Source organism: Balaenoptera borealis (genome assembly GCF_965194805.1).
Source record: "Balaenoptera borealis genome assembly, chromosome: 3".
NCBI classification, from domain to species: Eukaryota; Metazoa; Chordata; class Mammalia; order Artiodactyla; family Balaenopteridae; genus Balaenoptera; species Balaenoptera borealis.
Genome location: NC_138866.1, coordinates 37,472,974 through 37,488,788, shown reverse-complemented (window position 1 = coordinate 37,488,788; position 15,815 = coordinate 37,472,974). Strand labels below are relative to the sequence as shown.

The 15,815-nt window shown below is 40.7% G+C and overlaps 1 protein-coding gene across 3 annotated transcripts in view; it reads right to left on the bottom strand.

Annotated features, from left to right (window-relative positions):
- Positions 1-15,815, bottom strand: part of LOC309626117 (WD repeat-containing protein 89) — a 116,292-nt gene that overhangs the window by 27,397 nt on the left and 73,080 nt on the right. Inside the window, exon 2 of one of the 3 annotated variants that reach the window (XM_082386569.1) lies at positions 9,525-9,653. The exons of the other annotated variants lie outside the window; for them this stretch is intronic. The gene's annotated coding sequence lies outside the window, so the exon portion shown is untranslated. The remainder of the gene's footprint in view (positions 1-9,524; positions 9,654-15,815) is intronic. 3 annotated transcript variants of the gene reach the window in all.

Sequence of the window (15,815 nt, the reverse complement as noted above, 5' to 3'; positions counted from 1 at the left end):
GCCTTTTAGATTTGGTCATTAAAGGCAAGCCTCTCTCATGAGGTGAGATTTGAGTCGAGACCAGAATAAAGTGAGGGAGCAAAGTATTGGACCGTGTGAACCAAGGGAAAAATAATGAAATGAAAATAAAAACAAAAATACACAAATGGGAGCTAATTAAACTTAAAAGCTTTTGCACAGCAAAAGAAACCATAAACAGAACAAAAATTCAACCCTTGGAATGAGAGAAAATATTTGCAAACGAAGCAACCGACAAGGGATTAATCTCAAAAATATATAAATGGCTCATGCAGTTCAATATCAAAAAAAACATACAACCCAATCCAAAAATGGGCAGAAGATAATTTTCTCTCCTGGGCAGAGAAAAATAGCAAGTGGGCCAGTGCAGCTAACACTGAGTCAGAGAAAGAAAGTGGTGTAGGAAATAAGGTTGAAGAGGTAGCTGCAGTCAGATAAGAGCTTTGCAGGCCACGGTAAGGACTTCAGATTTTATTCTCAAGTGAGAAAGCAAGCCACTGCAGGTTGACAGCAGGTGAGAAACGTCCGTGAAGAGATTCCTCCAGCTGCTGACTGGAGAACAGACCTAGGGCAAGAATGAAAGTAGTAAAGAGGCTTGTGCACAATTTGGGGCAAGAGATACGAAAGTAGGGAGAAGTGGCTGGATTCAGGCCACAATTATGAAAGAGGAAGAAACAGCATTTTCTCATTAGACTTCAAGAGCGGTACGAGAAGTGTCAAAGACGATTCTTAGGTTTCTGGCCTCAGCCACAAAGTGAATAGACCACTGGCATGTTACTTTTAGGATAATTACAAGCTTTCAGGATAATTACAAGATGATTAATTAGATAATTAGACAATTATCCAATTGTTTAAATAGTCTTTATAAACTGTGGTATATTATTATACACAGCAAAAAACAAAACAAAAACCCACACACCACTGGTACATGCAACAAGGTAGATAAATCTCAGAATTGTTTAGTGACAGAAGCCCGACACAAAAGGTTGCTACAGGATTTCACGTATACAAAGTTTAAGAACAGGTAAAACAAATCTACAATGGTGGCAATCGGAATACTGGTTATCTTTTGGGGGAATCCGGACTGGGGAAGAAAGCAAGAGAACTCTCTGAGTCATGATTATGCACATATGTATACATTTGAAAAAAAAAAACAAATCATCACGGAGGAGAATGACCCTCTGCCTCCATCACGATTCTCACACTGAGTGAAAAGCATCAACAGTCTACTGCTGGAGGAGAAACAGCATGGTGAGAAATCCCCTATCTGGCACATGCCAGCAGTGCCTGCTAAAAGTTGCGAGTGGAGAAGGACAATGAGGAAAGCCCTCCAGCATCCCAGGCCCAACGCGCAGTGGCTTATTAACATCAGACAAAGGAGAGGTCTGAACAAGCACTATTAATTCACTCAAAATTATCATAGACCTAAATGTGAGGGCAAGAACTACAAAACTTCTAGGAAAGAAGCAGAGAAGTTATGACCCTGGGTTAGGTGAAGATTTCTTAGAATCCAAAAGCACAAACCAGCAAAGAAAAACTTGAATTAATTAAAATTTTAAACTTCTCTGCTTTTTGAAAATCAGTTAGGAAAATAAAATGTCAATCTCTGGGACTTCCCTGGCAGTCCAGTGGTTAAGACTCTGTGCTTCCAATGCAGAGGGCGCGGGTTCAATTCCTGGTCGGGGAACTAAGATCCCACATGCCGCTGCAGTGCAGCCAAAAAAAAAAAAAGTCAATCTAAAAGAAAAGAGGTGAAGTTTAAGTTACCAGAAATCAAGTTTATTTGGGAACAGCAGAGGAATTGCAATTCGTGACAGCCAAGCTGCGACGAGTTACAGGCAAGTCTGTTGAAGGTTTAGGATGGGTTGCTTTTATGGGCAAGCAGTGCAAAAAAGGAGAGTCCAGTTGGGAGCCGTGCAGCAAGTCACTGGTTCGAAGATGGGAAGAGATTCTTGGCAGATGCTCATTAGTCACAGGTTAAGTTTCGATAAATCTGTAAATGTGATAATTCTCTAAATCGGGTATTCATGGGAAATCAGTCTCTCAGTCTTTAAGTTTTGTTTTTCTGAGGGCACATGAATGGGTCTACATTTCATATCCTTTGGTTCCATTTTAGATTAAAATCCTTTCACTCTTCCCTCGCTTGAGCAAGATCTTTCACAGACAGTATCGCCGATCAACCTTATTGCATGGGTGTTTGTTTAGTCAGAGATGTTGTTAGATGTTGGGCTGTGTGTCCCTTGGAGCTGCAGAGGACCATTCTAAGATGTTCTGTTCCACCGAAGAGGGAAATGGCAAGTGGATTTTTGGCTTCATTTGAACAACATGGGGAATCTCAGTCATACTCCTCTAAGGTGGTCAGGTTGGTTTCCACAGTCAATTGAGCCTCATGATAAGCCTCAGGAACTTTATTCTGTACATACATCTGAGAGAAAGACATTTGCCTACTGAAATAAGACAGTAGAAATTTCATTAGGAGGATGACACCCAGGGTCAGAAGTCCACTTATGGTTACTGAGTGGAACAAACTTCTCAACCAGTTTCCCCAGCTACCTATATTTAATAGGTTGAGAATGTCCCAAGTCCTGGAGCTTGGCCTATTTCAGTTAACAGATTGATACTGTCCATCATGTTTATTTCTTGCATTATTTTTCCCCATTTGTTAACATAAAAACAGCCTTCTTCCCCAAGCAGGACACAGGTTCCTCCCTAGTGTGCAGTAAGGCGGTGTAGTGCTCTGTGGTTTTGTGAGACGACTTCTGCTAGGCTGTCTGTCTGGGTTTGCTGATGTTCAAAGGCTCTAAGAGAAGCATTAAGGGTAGCTGCCATGACTATGGAGAGGTTTCAAATTGCTTTTTCAAGTCCGTTACTCCAACCCACGGGGAAAAAGACTCAGGCAAAGGCACGCCCAAACCCCTTTCCATCTACTATGGGGTTATCTGTGGGCATCCATCCAAAATTATATCCGTCCCAGCTCTGGCGCGCTCTTTTCAGTTGTTAGGAGAAAGAACCCAGACTGGGTACATAGGCAGTGGAAGGGCAACAACTCCACAACGTCCCTTCCATTTAAGGAGGAGTGTTTCTGCACAGAAAGAAATAACCAGTGTTTTCTAAAGACAGGGTGTAAGTGGGCCCCCTTTTTTTTCCTGGTATAAAAGAAGAGCTCTCAGGATCAAAAACATGGTCATTTACACATAGCACATGACAGTCAGCATGGTGGGAATGGCTATAAGAACATTTTAAATTTCTATACATTTGGAATAATAGGTGAGTTTGATTATTGCGGGTGAGTTTCTCATGGAGGTCTGGGGAATCTCCAGGGAGAAGGTAAGCTGAATTAAGTTCCCACCATTCACCAGATTTTTGGTCAATTCCCCATTAAGTACCATTGAAAGGAAGCACATCCGCTTCCCATTCCCTGGTACCATTATAATTTTCATTATCCCACCACAGAGATACATTAATAGAGGAGACATTTAGTCTTCTTGATTCCAGCAGGGAGTGAATTCACGATCATCTGAATCATATAGAATTGTATAGTTACAAGCGTTTAGTGGGAGGGAGGCCAGAGTTTTGCCAGTACCATAAATGTTTTCGAAACACAAAGAAAGATTTTGGGTAAGAGTCCAGACTTGGTTAAGGGGTATTCCTTTATGGGCAGGGGGCACCCAATGGAATGCTGTAATGTCTGGTGCCAATTTGCTGCAAGGAAAAACATGCACCTCTTCAAAGGTACCAAAGGAAAAGCCTACATCTCTGCCAGACAGATTTCGCCATCCTTCTAAGGCTAAAGGCCAGGTTACCAGTTCAGGTTCATCATGAATGTTATTAGCTCTGGCACAAATCAAACAATCAGTAAGGCTGGCAGAATCAGGGAGTTTTGGTAAGGTGCGCCAAGGGATGCGCTAAAGCTAAAGAGAGCAGCAAGAAAGCCAAAGAAAGGGCAATTAGAACTTTAAGCAGCATGACACAGGCCTGGGCTGGATATCTTGGGAAAGCTGTCTACTTCTGATGTCATCTGCTTCAGTAGAAAATTTTAGCTTTGAATCACCAGTTAGGTTGCAGATCCACTCAAGTTTGGGGGTCTTTTTATAGAAGAGACCCATGAATCCAGGAGTCCATCCCTTGGAGCTTAGCGACACAGGGGTTAGTCAGCAACAGCTGGTAGGGGCCCTTGCAACAAGGTTGGAGGGAAACTTTATGGATATGCCTTCTCCAACAGACGAAGTCACCAGGCTGCAAAGTGTGGTGTTTGACATCTTTGTCTCCTGGGAGCATGCTGTGGAAAGATTATTCCTCCAAAGCATTATTATTGTCAATGGATTTAATTAGACCTTTGCAAAACTGAAATATATCCCCTTTTATTATTTGTAGGTCAAAGGAAGCAGGGACTAAATGTGTTGGCTGTCCTATAATTATTTCAAAGGGTGAGAGCTTATGAATCCTGAATGGAACAGGTCCAAGATTTAGAAGAACCAGCAGAAATATTTTTGGTTGAGGTATTTGGAGATTTTTAACTAATTCAGCCAATGGATCTTGATAATTCCATTTGTATGTTCAACCAGTCCTGAAGAGTGAGGATGATAAGCAAAATGAAAATGTTGTAGAACTGGCCAGATGGCACAGATTTGTGAAAGTACTTGTCCAGTAAAGTGGGTTCTCCAGTCACTATGGAGTTCCAGGGAGGTTCCTCAAATGGAAGTAATCTTTTCTAAAAGGACTTTAGCTACAGAAGAGGCAGCTGCCTTTCTACATGGAAATGCTTCAGTCCATGTGAAAACATGCACACCATTACTAGCCTAATATATTTATATCCATGAGACAGGGACAATTGTATGAAACCCATCTGCCGGACCTCAAATGGTCTATTGGGTAAATCAAAATGTCCCCAGGCAGTGTAGATAGTCTTCTCTGGGTTGAATTTAGGACAAGATATGTGTTTTTTGTGGCCTTGCCGACGTTTCTCCACCAATATTGATTCATAAATGTTACCATTTTCTCACTGGACCAATGGTTTAAGTCATATATGGTAGTTAAAAAGGGAAATTTTAGATTTTTTTTTTGGCAGGACCAATTTATTACTGGGTCCAAACCAGAGTCCCTTTACTTCACGGTACCAACAGCCTTTGACTTTCCAATTCTGTTTTTCTCTTTCAGAGGCCAACTGTTGTACTTCCCTGGCTAGTTCCCTTAGGTTCTCGCCAGGGGGAGCAGCCTTCTGGACCATGACAGAGGTTTGGTTTATAGATCTCAGAAGGGTGGCATTTTTTGCAGGAATACTGGTGAGGTGGTTTCCTTTGGCTTCCAGAAAATCAGACTTGGAATGCCCAGGGACTTTAATGATAGCTAGAGCTGCTGGCAGCAGTACGGCATCCAACAAATTTTGGACATAAGGGCCATTCTTAATTTTAACTCCACTAGAAGTAAGGAAACCCCACTGTTTCCATAACATTCCAAAGTCATGGGCTATCCCAAAGGCATGTCAACTATCTGTACAGACATTTGCCGTCTTGCCTTTGGCTAAAACATATGTTTGAATGAGAGCATGTAACTCCGCTTGTTGGGCTGAAGTGGTCGAAGGCAAGGGTGCAGCCTCAATGACCTTGCATACCTGGCACAGAATTTGCCATTCTCACTTTTTAGGCAAGAACCATCAATTAACCAGATCAGCATTCACCAAGCGGGTTTCTTGTAAGTCATCATGAGGGGTCAAGAGGTGATCCATCAAAGTCAAACAGACATGGGGAATTTCATCAGTGCAAGAGGGAAGAGGGATAGCAGGGTTGAGACTGTTATAATAAATAAGGGTCATATGAGGGGAGGTTAGTAAGAGGATTTCATAGGTGGTAAGACGTCTCGCTGAAAAGTGTTGAGTGTGGTGCAAAATTTAAGAAAGGCTCAACAGGCTAAGGTACAAAGATGATCAAGGAGGATCCTATAACAATCTCTTCAGTAGCCTTTACTAAAAGAGTGGAAGCAGGCATAGCTCTAAGGGGTGGGGGTGGAGTATTCTCAGGCCACTGGATCTCACTGTTGGCTGTAGAAACCTAAAGGTCGGTGATAGCCCCCATGTTTTTGGGTAAGTAATCCAAGGGCATTCCCTTCCTTCTCATATACAAAAAGGAAAAAGGGTAGCTGATAATTTAGGTGTCCAAAGGCAGGTGGATTTATTAGGCTTTCCTTCAAGATCTTAAAGGCCAAGCTATCTTGATCATCCAAACAATGGGGTCAGGTTGGTGTTCTTTAGTAAGGCAAATAGGGGCTGAACCACTAGGGAGAAATTTGGGATCCAATTATGACAATGACCAGCTAGCCCAAGAAAGCCTCCAGAGAATTTTATGTCATTTAAATCAGCCTTTCAAACTTGTGAGAAGTAAGAAGGCCTCAGTAAAGCCTTGAGGCATGACTGTCCAGATGTACTGTTGTCCTTCTCAGGTAAAGGCTAAGAGACACTGACTACCCCTTTCAACAGGGATACTAAAAACCCACTGTATAAGTTGACTAGACTGTAAAAGTTGCTTCCAGTATGGATGGATACCAACAGCATGTGGGGATTAGAAAAGACAGGACGGCAAAGAATTACAATGTTATTTATTGCCCTGCAGTCTTGGACAAATCTCCATCCTCATCCTGTTTTTTTAACAGGCAAAATAAGGGTATTACAAGGACTAGCACAACGGATAATAGGTCCTTGGGCCTTATGGTCCTCTATAATGGGCCTTATGGTCCTCTATAATGGGCCTTATGCCCTGTAAACCTTCCTTATTCACAGGATATTTGTTTATTCTTAGGAGAGGTTTTGTGCAGTCAATCTGGATCATAATGGGAGGGGCACCATGAATTGTGCCTTTTTCTGTTAAGAATTTTGTCCAAAGATTAGGGAATACCAGGTTTAATAGGGCGGATGAGTACAAAGTTTGGACTGCCTTGGTTTGTAGAGTGCAAATAATGGCAAAAGGGGTTAAATTTTCCTAAGTGTTGAATTCAAACTCAAGGGATATTTCTGCCTTTTGAGAGAGAAAAAAAAAAAGGCAGCATTGTATTTCTCCAGAAAATCTCATCCCAGTAAATGTTTGGGAGCAGGCATTTATCTTGCAAAGGTCCAGAGAAAAAAATATGGGCTGAGAAATAAGGACACATGGCAGTTTTTTTAAGACTCCCACTATTTGAACATACATATTACTCCAAGAAAGGGACTGTTTAATTGTAGTGGGGTTCAGCACTTATAAGAGTAGCTCCTGTGTCAATTAATACTGTAAGGAGGGACTTCCCTGGTGGCGCAGTGGTTAAGAATCCGCCTGCCAACGCAGGGGACACGGGTTCGAGCCCTGGTCTGGGAAGATTCCACATGCCACAGAGCATCTAAGCCCGTGCGCCACAACTACTGAAGCCTGTGTGCCTAGAGCCCATGGTCCACAACAAGAGAAGCCACCGCAATGAGAAGCCCACGCATGGCAACAAAGAGTAGCCCCAGCTTGCCACAACTAGAGAAAGCCCGCGCACAGCAATGAAGACCCAACGCAGCAATAAATAAATAAACAAACAAATAAATAAATTTATTTTTTTAAAAAAAACTGTAAGGAATTTGTCCCTGATCTGGAGAGTAATTTCCTCCAGTCTATTTAATGGCAGAACAAGGAACAGTCCCTGTGTGTCCTTGGAGTCCCATCACTGGGGGTGGGTTTGGCCATGGGTTCTTAGAAGGTTGTGACTATTTGGATTTCAATTTGTAGCGATCCTTTTTCCATGGTCAGGCTTTTTATAATAACGACATAGTCCTGTAGGATGGATTTGCTTTGGAGTTTCTATCCGTTGGTGTTGTAGATTCAAAATCTTAGTTGTCTTTTTTCTAGAGTCACCTTCTATGATGTGAGCTAATTTATTAGCCAGATTGACAAGGTCAGGGGTGAACACTGTCTCCCATTCCATACAGGTTCTTTTGACCAACAAGGATAAGTTCTTGTGCAGGCCATTTATACACATGGAATTAAAAGCCACCTGAGTGGGGACTTCTCTGGTGGCGCAGTGGTTAAGAATCAGCCTGCCAATGCAGGGGACATGGGTTCAAGCCCTGGTCCGGGAAGATCCCACATGCCGTGGAGCAACTAAGCCCATGCGCCACAACCACTGAGCCTGCGCTCTAGAGCCCGAGAGCCACAACTACTGAGCCTGTGAGCCACAGCTACTGAAGCCCGCGCGCCTAGAGCCCATGCTCCACAACAAGAGAAGCCACCGCAATGAGAAGCCCGCGCACCGCAATGAAGAGTATCCCCCGCTCGCCGCAACTAGAGAAAGCCTGCGCACAGCAACGAAGACCCAACACAGCCAAAAATAAATAAAATAAATAAATTAGTTTAAAAAAAAAATACCGTTTTTTTAAAAAAAAAAAGCCACCTGAGTGGACTCAACGTCTATGGGGAGTCCAGAATTTTCTTTGAAAACAATTTGGAGTTTGTTGTAATAGTCATGGAAGGATTCGGCAGGCTTTTGGATGCATACCTGAGTTTTATTCCAGTCCACAGGTTTGGGGAAGGCTCTAGGGAGGGTTCTGTGCAGCCTTTTGGCTATGCGATGAAGTTGACCATATAAAAGGACTACTGGTTGGTTTAGCTTAAACCCTAGAAGTCGTTCAGGGTTTCCCCAACCTGCAGTTTTAATCCATTGTGGGGCCTGACATTCTCCAACAAGCAAATGAACTAATTAATAGAGACCAGAGAGACTACATTGGTAGGTTGGGGTTACAATACTGAATTCCTCAGCAAATGTATGGGGATCCTCAGTTACTTTGGGGAAATCCTTAATTACAGCCCTAATTTTGGTCTTTGTCCATGGGGCGTAGGAAATCTAGGGCAGTTTTTAGTAGGATGCTCAGAAGGTCTCATTTTGAAAAAGAAGATCTTAATGGGCTCAGTTTGGTGAGGAACGAAAGTAAATTCAGACAGAGGAGAGACTCAGGAAGGGGCAAGGAGGGATACAGAGGAGGTGGAACAGTGGGGTTAGAAAGGACCTCGGTTAGCACTGAGGAAAAGGGCTCTGGAACTTTTTTATCCATCTTTGGTTGTTTATTTGCTTCAGTTAATGTAGAAACAATAAGGAGGCAATTTTAGAATCCTGAATGTTTAGTAGCCTCTAGATACCAATTAAAATAACAATCCCACTCAGATTGCTTAATATTGTAGCCATGGTCTTCTAACTTAGTTCAAAGAAAACAAGTTTGGGGAGATCAAAGGTTCCACAAAATGACAATTGGAGTTCTATGTTATCCTTTGTAAGATTGGTCTATTTAGTCAAACATGCACATGAGGAAGGACCATAATTTTTTTAACATAAAACTGGCTAGGATTCCCCAAGGGGGAGGCCACCTTTAGTACATTCAGATGACTAGATAAAATTATCAGAAACAAAAGAGTACTTACCAGAAAGACAATCTGTCTTTATCTAGATTTTGAATAAAATAAGACAGCTCAACCAAAAGGAGGTAGCTTGAGATCTAAGAGGAGACTTACCAAACTGAAAGTTACAGCGACTCACAGAAGCAAACAGTGCAAAGGACTCAAGTGCAGGAACCTCACTTGATCCCGGAAGTTCAAGTGGTTGGCGCCTTCAGATCACTTATGACACCATGTAATGTCAACCTAAAAGAAAAGAGGTAAGCTGAGGCAAACTCGAGTTACTGAAAATCGAGTTTATCCTGGAGTAGCAGAGATACTGCAGTTCGGGACACGCATGCTGCAGTAAGCTACAGGTGAGTCCACTGAAGGTTTAGGTTGGGTTGCATTTATGGGCAAGGAGTGCAAAAGGGGAGGGTCCAACTAGGAGCCATGCAGAGGGTTCACTGGCTCAAAGACAGGGAGAGATTCATTGGTCAGAGGTTAAGTTTCACTCTTTTGTAAATCAGGCATTTATGGGAAATCAGTCTCTCAGTCTTTAAGTTTCATTGTTCTGAGAGGACAAGTGTGAGATTCTCCATTCCATATCCTTCAATTCCATTTTAGATTAAAATCCTTTTACAGTTTTATCCACATCAGGCTGGAGGGACATATGGGGGTAGCCAAGGGAGGATGTAAAATAGACATTTGGATACATAAGTTTACAGCTCAGGAGGAAAGTATAAAACTGGGTCATCAGACTATAGGAAATAGGCAGTAGTTAAAAACTAGGGAATTGGATGAAACTCCTGAAGGGGAATTATACAGAATGATATAAAACAACAGGTCAAGAATGGAATCCTGAGGGCTTCCCTGGTGGCGCAGTGGTTAAGAATCCGCCTGCCAATGCAGGGGACACGGGTTCGAGCCCTGGTCCGGGAAGATCCCACATGCCGCGGAGCAACTAAGCCCGTGCGCCACAACTACTGAGCCTGCACTCTAGAGCCTGCGAGCCACAACTACTGAAGCCTGCAGGCCCTAGAGCCCATGCTCCACAACAAGAGAGGCCACCGCAATGAGAAGCCCATGCACCGCAGCAAAGAGTAGTCCCCGCTCGCCGCAGCTAGAGAAAGCACACGCGGAGAAATGAAGACCCAATGCCGCCATACATACATACATATATGCATACATAAATAAATAAATATAAATTAGGAAAAAAAAAAGAATAGAACCCTGAAACACCAGTTAAAGGAATGGGCAGAGGAAAACTAAAAACTATAAAGGAGACAAAGAAAAAAAAAGAACCCGAAGAACCTCAGAAAAGTGACCAAACAATAGACAGCTAGTATTAACTGATCATTAATAACTAGGTTCCTGTATCAGTCTCTTCACATGCATTGCTTCATTTAACCCTACCAATAACCCTAAAAGATAATCTTTTTATTACTGCTGTTTAGGTGAGGAAACTGAGGCTTAGAGAAATAGGTATTGCACAGTAGTTAAGAGAATGGGTATACCGCCAGACTGTCAGGGTTCAAATTCTGGCTTCACCAGCTGCATAGCACAGGGAGATCAGCTCTGTGCTTTGTGACCACCTAGAGGGGTGGGATAGGGAGGATGGGAGGGAGACGCAAGAGGGAGGGGATATGGGGATATATGTATATGTATAGCTGATTCCCTTTGTTATAAAGCAGAAACTAACACACCATTGTAAAGCAATTATAGTCCAATAAAGATGTTAAAAAAAAAAATTCTGGCTTCACTAGCTATGTGTTTCAGCTTCCTATTCTTTAAACAGAGGTTAACAGTTCCAACCTAACAGGGTTGTTATAAGATATAAACTAATTACTACATGTTAAGTGCTCAGAATGATGCCTGGCCCGAAAGACCAAGAAGTGCCAGCACAGAGAACTTCAAAGAAATTCAAGTGTCAAACGATAAACTTGAAGAATAACCTATTAGATTTTACATATATATATATACATATCCCCCATGCTGTTAACCATGATAACTGACACCAAACTGAATATATACACTGGGGGGGAGGGGGGCAGGGAGACAAGCAGACTAGATACTTCTACGGTGAATTCACAGTATGAAATGTTCTCCCCAAAAGTCACCAAACAGAAAGATGCTTTAACACTTTAACATACTAATAATTCTTTTAATTTCCACTGTTAACCAGTGCCTGAAATAAGGTTAAGCCAGAATGAGGCTTCCTAATACTGGAGAGCTTATAATCATGTCCACATATCTCTCATACAAAAGGCAACAGTTTATAAATATTTATAAATTGATAGTTAAAGATATCTTCTTTTACATTTTGAAGTACAGATTCACTATTTATTACTCCAAATTAGGTGAGTATCCAAAAGGGATCTATTGAAATAGAAATCAAAACAGTGGTAAAAACCCTTAAACATAAATATTTATAGCTTTATATTCGTGTAAAGATTCAATAGGACAGACCAGTTCTCTTAACCACTTTGTGCCATATCACGGGAAGATCAGAATCTAGTTAAGTTCTAAACTCATTTCCTTTCCTCTGAACACAGTGAAAGATCCTGATATTAGAGAAATAACCAACAAAAGGCATAATTCTTGAACCATGCTACAAAAGCCGGATATTAAGAGGAAAAAAAAATTCCACGCTTACTGTATAGATCTGATGTGAAGGATAAAAAGGACTGGAAATAATGTACTGTCAAGTTTAACTTTACTAAACATGAAGACTTAAGCTACCAAATTCTTTTTTAATACTTGCCTTCTTTGTTCATGGCACTGATGACTACCGCCATCAAGCAACAGGTGCAAAAATTAGAGAATGACAAAAAACATCATTCAGGACTTAATTACAAAGTCTCTAAACAGAATAAATTTCCACTGTCACCCAGGATAACTGAGATTTTCTTAAGTTGTTTTTTCCTCTTCACCTGGCAATATAAATTCCTACCTCTATGTGAACTCCTAGATTTTATCCTCAACCCTGGTCTCTCTTCAAAATTCCAATCCTATATTTCTAATGTCTGCCTAGACCTCTACCCCTGAACGTGCTGCCAAAACTTCAAATTAAATATACTCAAAATGTAACTCAAACATATACTCTTCATCTCTGTTAACTGCACAATCTTCTCAGTCACCAAGGCTCAAAATCTCAGAATTACCTTTCATTAAAGGGAGGCAAACGACAAGACTCCCCTAGCTAATAAAGCCTACCTTGAAAATCGCCCTTTACATCCATCTCCTCACTGTTTGTCCTGCCACTATCCTCCTGTTTTCCATTACCTCTCGCCTGCAACTGCAATAACCTCCACTGTGCCTGATACAGAGCATGACAGGAAACACTTGACTTAACATCTGATTCCTGGCCAAAGATGTCAAGAACGGGAAAAATTCTTACTTCCCACACGAGAAATATCATGTGAGAGTTTTATTCTTAGAAGCCAACTTCATGTTGTAAAAAATATTGACAGTATATCAGAAATAAAAGCAAATATAGATTTCACAAACATTTCTTAAGTACATAAAACGAAACACTTAATTTTTATAAAGTCTGACATACATTCTTTTGTTGTTTCTGCATGAACTGCAGATGTTTGAACATGTGAATTACACACTATATTTTATAGCAAGCCCAGACTCATCAATACTTTAATAGGCTAGGCAAAATATTTTCCCCACAATACAACTGCAAAAAGAGTTGCTACTCTCTCCAAGAATCCTACATCATTTTCTTGAGTTATCTAGATAATACCCATGCTTCAAGATATAGCTCAAATTCTACCAGTACTACAAAATCTTTCTTAACTCAGCCTAAAGTGAGTTTCTACTCCCTCTGAATGCCAAAATATCAACTGTTACTCATTTAGCAAGCATATACCAAATATACTAAAGTGTTATTTATCTCTAGTTATATGTTTTATATATTTATATTTGCTTCTTTCTCCAGTATAAAGTATAAACTTCTTAAGGACAGGAACCATATTTTCCAATTCTCTAATATCAATCCTCCACCAGCCTGAGACTAACTCCACAGCTTACCTCACGAAATGCTACTTCCCATGAGAGGAGTATAAAAATATAAACACACACATAACACACTCAATAGAGGCAGGCAGGAGGCAAAGATAAGGAACTACACATAGATGTAAAACAATGACAGTCAAAGACAGGAAACACACACACACACACACACACACACACAGACCAAGCTTTAGAAGCAGCTATCCCTTTTGTAGAGAAATTAGATAGTAATAATATTATCACTATTGATAAAACATCCATAACCACAGTTTAGAGGTAAATTCACTCAACCTCCTAACATCATAGAAAGCACCAGGAAGGCATAGCTGAGGAAGCTAAGGAAAGGGCTAGGATTTGGGAACATCACCTTACCATCTTACACAGTACCCTATAGGCAGAAAGTATTCAGCAAACACCTGATGGTTTGAATGCAATTTAATAACTAGATCTACAAACCCAAATTTCAGACCAGTATGTTCAAAATGCAACTCTTCTTTCACAAAATACTTTACGGGATCAAACTAACTCAAAATTCCAGTATAATGCACTAAATACTATGTGCTTTGCTTATATGATATAAACATGCTTTTGATGCCAAAAAGATACATCCACATTATAATCTTTCAAGATTTAAAAAAATAACCCAATGATTCATAAAATTGTATTCTTCCTATTTTTAGAATGGCTCAGGGTATTTGTGTGATTTGCAGGCTCCCTTCTTAGTTCCTAAGAAATAACTTCAATTTGACTTTACAACCTCAGGGTGGGGGGTGGGGGCAGGGGAAGGGAAAGTTTGGAAAGAATAAAATAGCTCTGCAAAAATAATTCAGTGCTACATTAAATACAAATTAATGATAGGCTAATGAAATCACAGTGGCGCAGTTGTTAAGAATCCGCCTGCCAATGCAGGGGACAGAGGTTCGAGCCCTGGTCCGGGAAGATCCCACATGCCGCGGAACAACTAAGTCCGTGCGCCATGACTACTGAGCCTGCGCTCTAGAGCCCGCGCGTCACAACTACTGAAGCCCGCGTGCCTAGAGCCTAAGCACCACAACAAGAGAAGCCACCACAGTGAGAAGCCCGCGCACCGCAATGAAGAGTAACCCCCGCTCACTGCAACTAGAGAAAGCCCGCGCACAGCAACGAAGACCCAACACAGCCAAAAATTAAATAATTAATTAATTAAAAAACAACAACAACAAAAACTAACCACTATGGAAAATTTAGCTTCAGTATCTATTCTTTCTTCCTTTCTTGAAAATAGATGCCTGTCATGCATGCTAACAACTTTAGGTCTGAGTAATACAGGGCTGAAGGATTCATGAAGAAAGGGAAGCAGTCTGACAGAATTAGAACCAAGATAAAAATACTCTAGCAAGCAGCCAAGAATTGGAAACACAATGGAAAATGAAGAAACATGTCTCTGAGATGGACCTAGTCAATATGAGTGAGCTGAAAGGTGTTAAAGGTGGAAATGAAGGCAGTATTTTTATGGGAAAAGATCTGCACTAGAAGTAAGGAGGCTTACTTTTTTTTTTTGCATGTGACCTTCAGTAAATTACAGATCCAATCTGAATCTTGGTTGCCTCACATTTCCACTTGTTCTGTTTACTGATACTTTTGTATGCATCAGTGACATTAACAGCAACTAAGACGTACTGAACTTTTGTTATAATCCAGGCACTGTTCTAAATGCCTTATATGCATTATATCTCATTTAACCTTCCAGACAGCCCTACAAAGTAGGTACACTTACTTCTCCCATTTTATAATTAGGAAGTAAAGCTTAGAAAAGGTAGGTGATATGCCAGAGGTCACTTTGCTCACAAATGCATAGCAGGGATTGGAATTCAAAACTGGTTTCAGAGCCCACACTCTTAAATACTTTCTTATACTGCCTCTCAAATGATATAAAGGAAATATTTTACAAAGCATTCTTAAATGGCCATTCAAATGTGAAGTCCTGTTATAATTCTTACTTGCACTAATCAAAATGACTTCATACAACCAAGCAACATAAAGTTAAAATATTTAAAGCATAAATATGTGGAAGGCCTTAACAAAGTTTTTTAAGACAGTGGTAGTATCAATGATGTGAAATCCAGTGCAAATTTTAGTTGAATGGATGCGTAAATTTCCAAGTATTTATAGGCTTAGAGATTTAAAATATCAGCTACAAGATATAATTTAAAATATAAGCCATCCCCTAGAGCTTTTTCTCTTTTAGCTATTATTTCACATTAATACTTGATGAATGATATTGAATAAAATCATTAAGGAAGGAATTTATTTAATAGTGTTTGTCAGGCACTGTTTTAAGCACTTCACAAATATTTACTCATTTAATTCTAACAGCCTACAAAGTAGTTATAATTGGAGCCAGTATTCAACTCAGGTTGTCAGGTT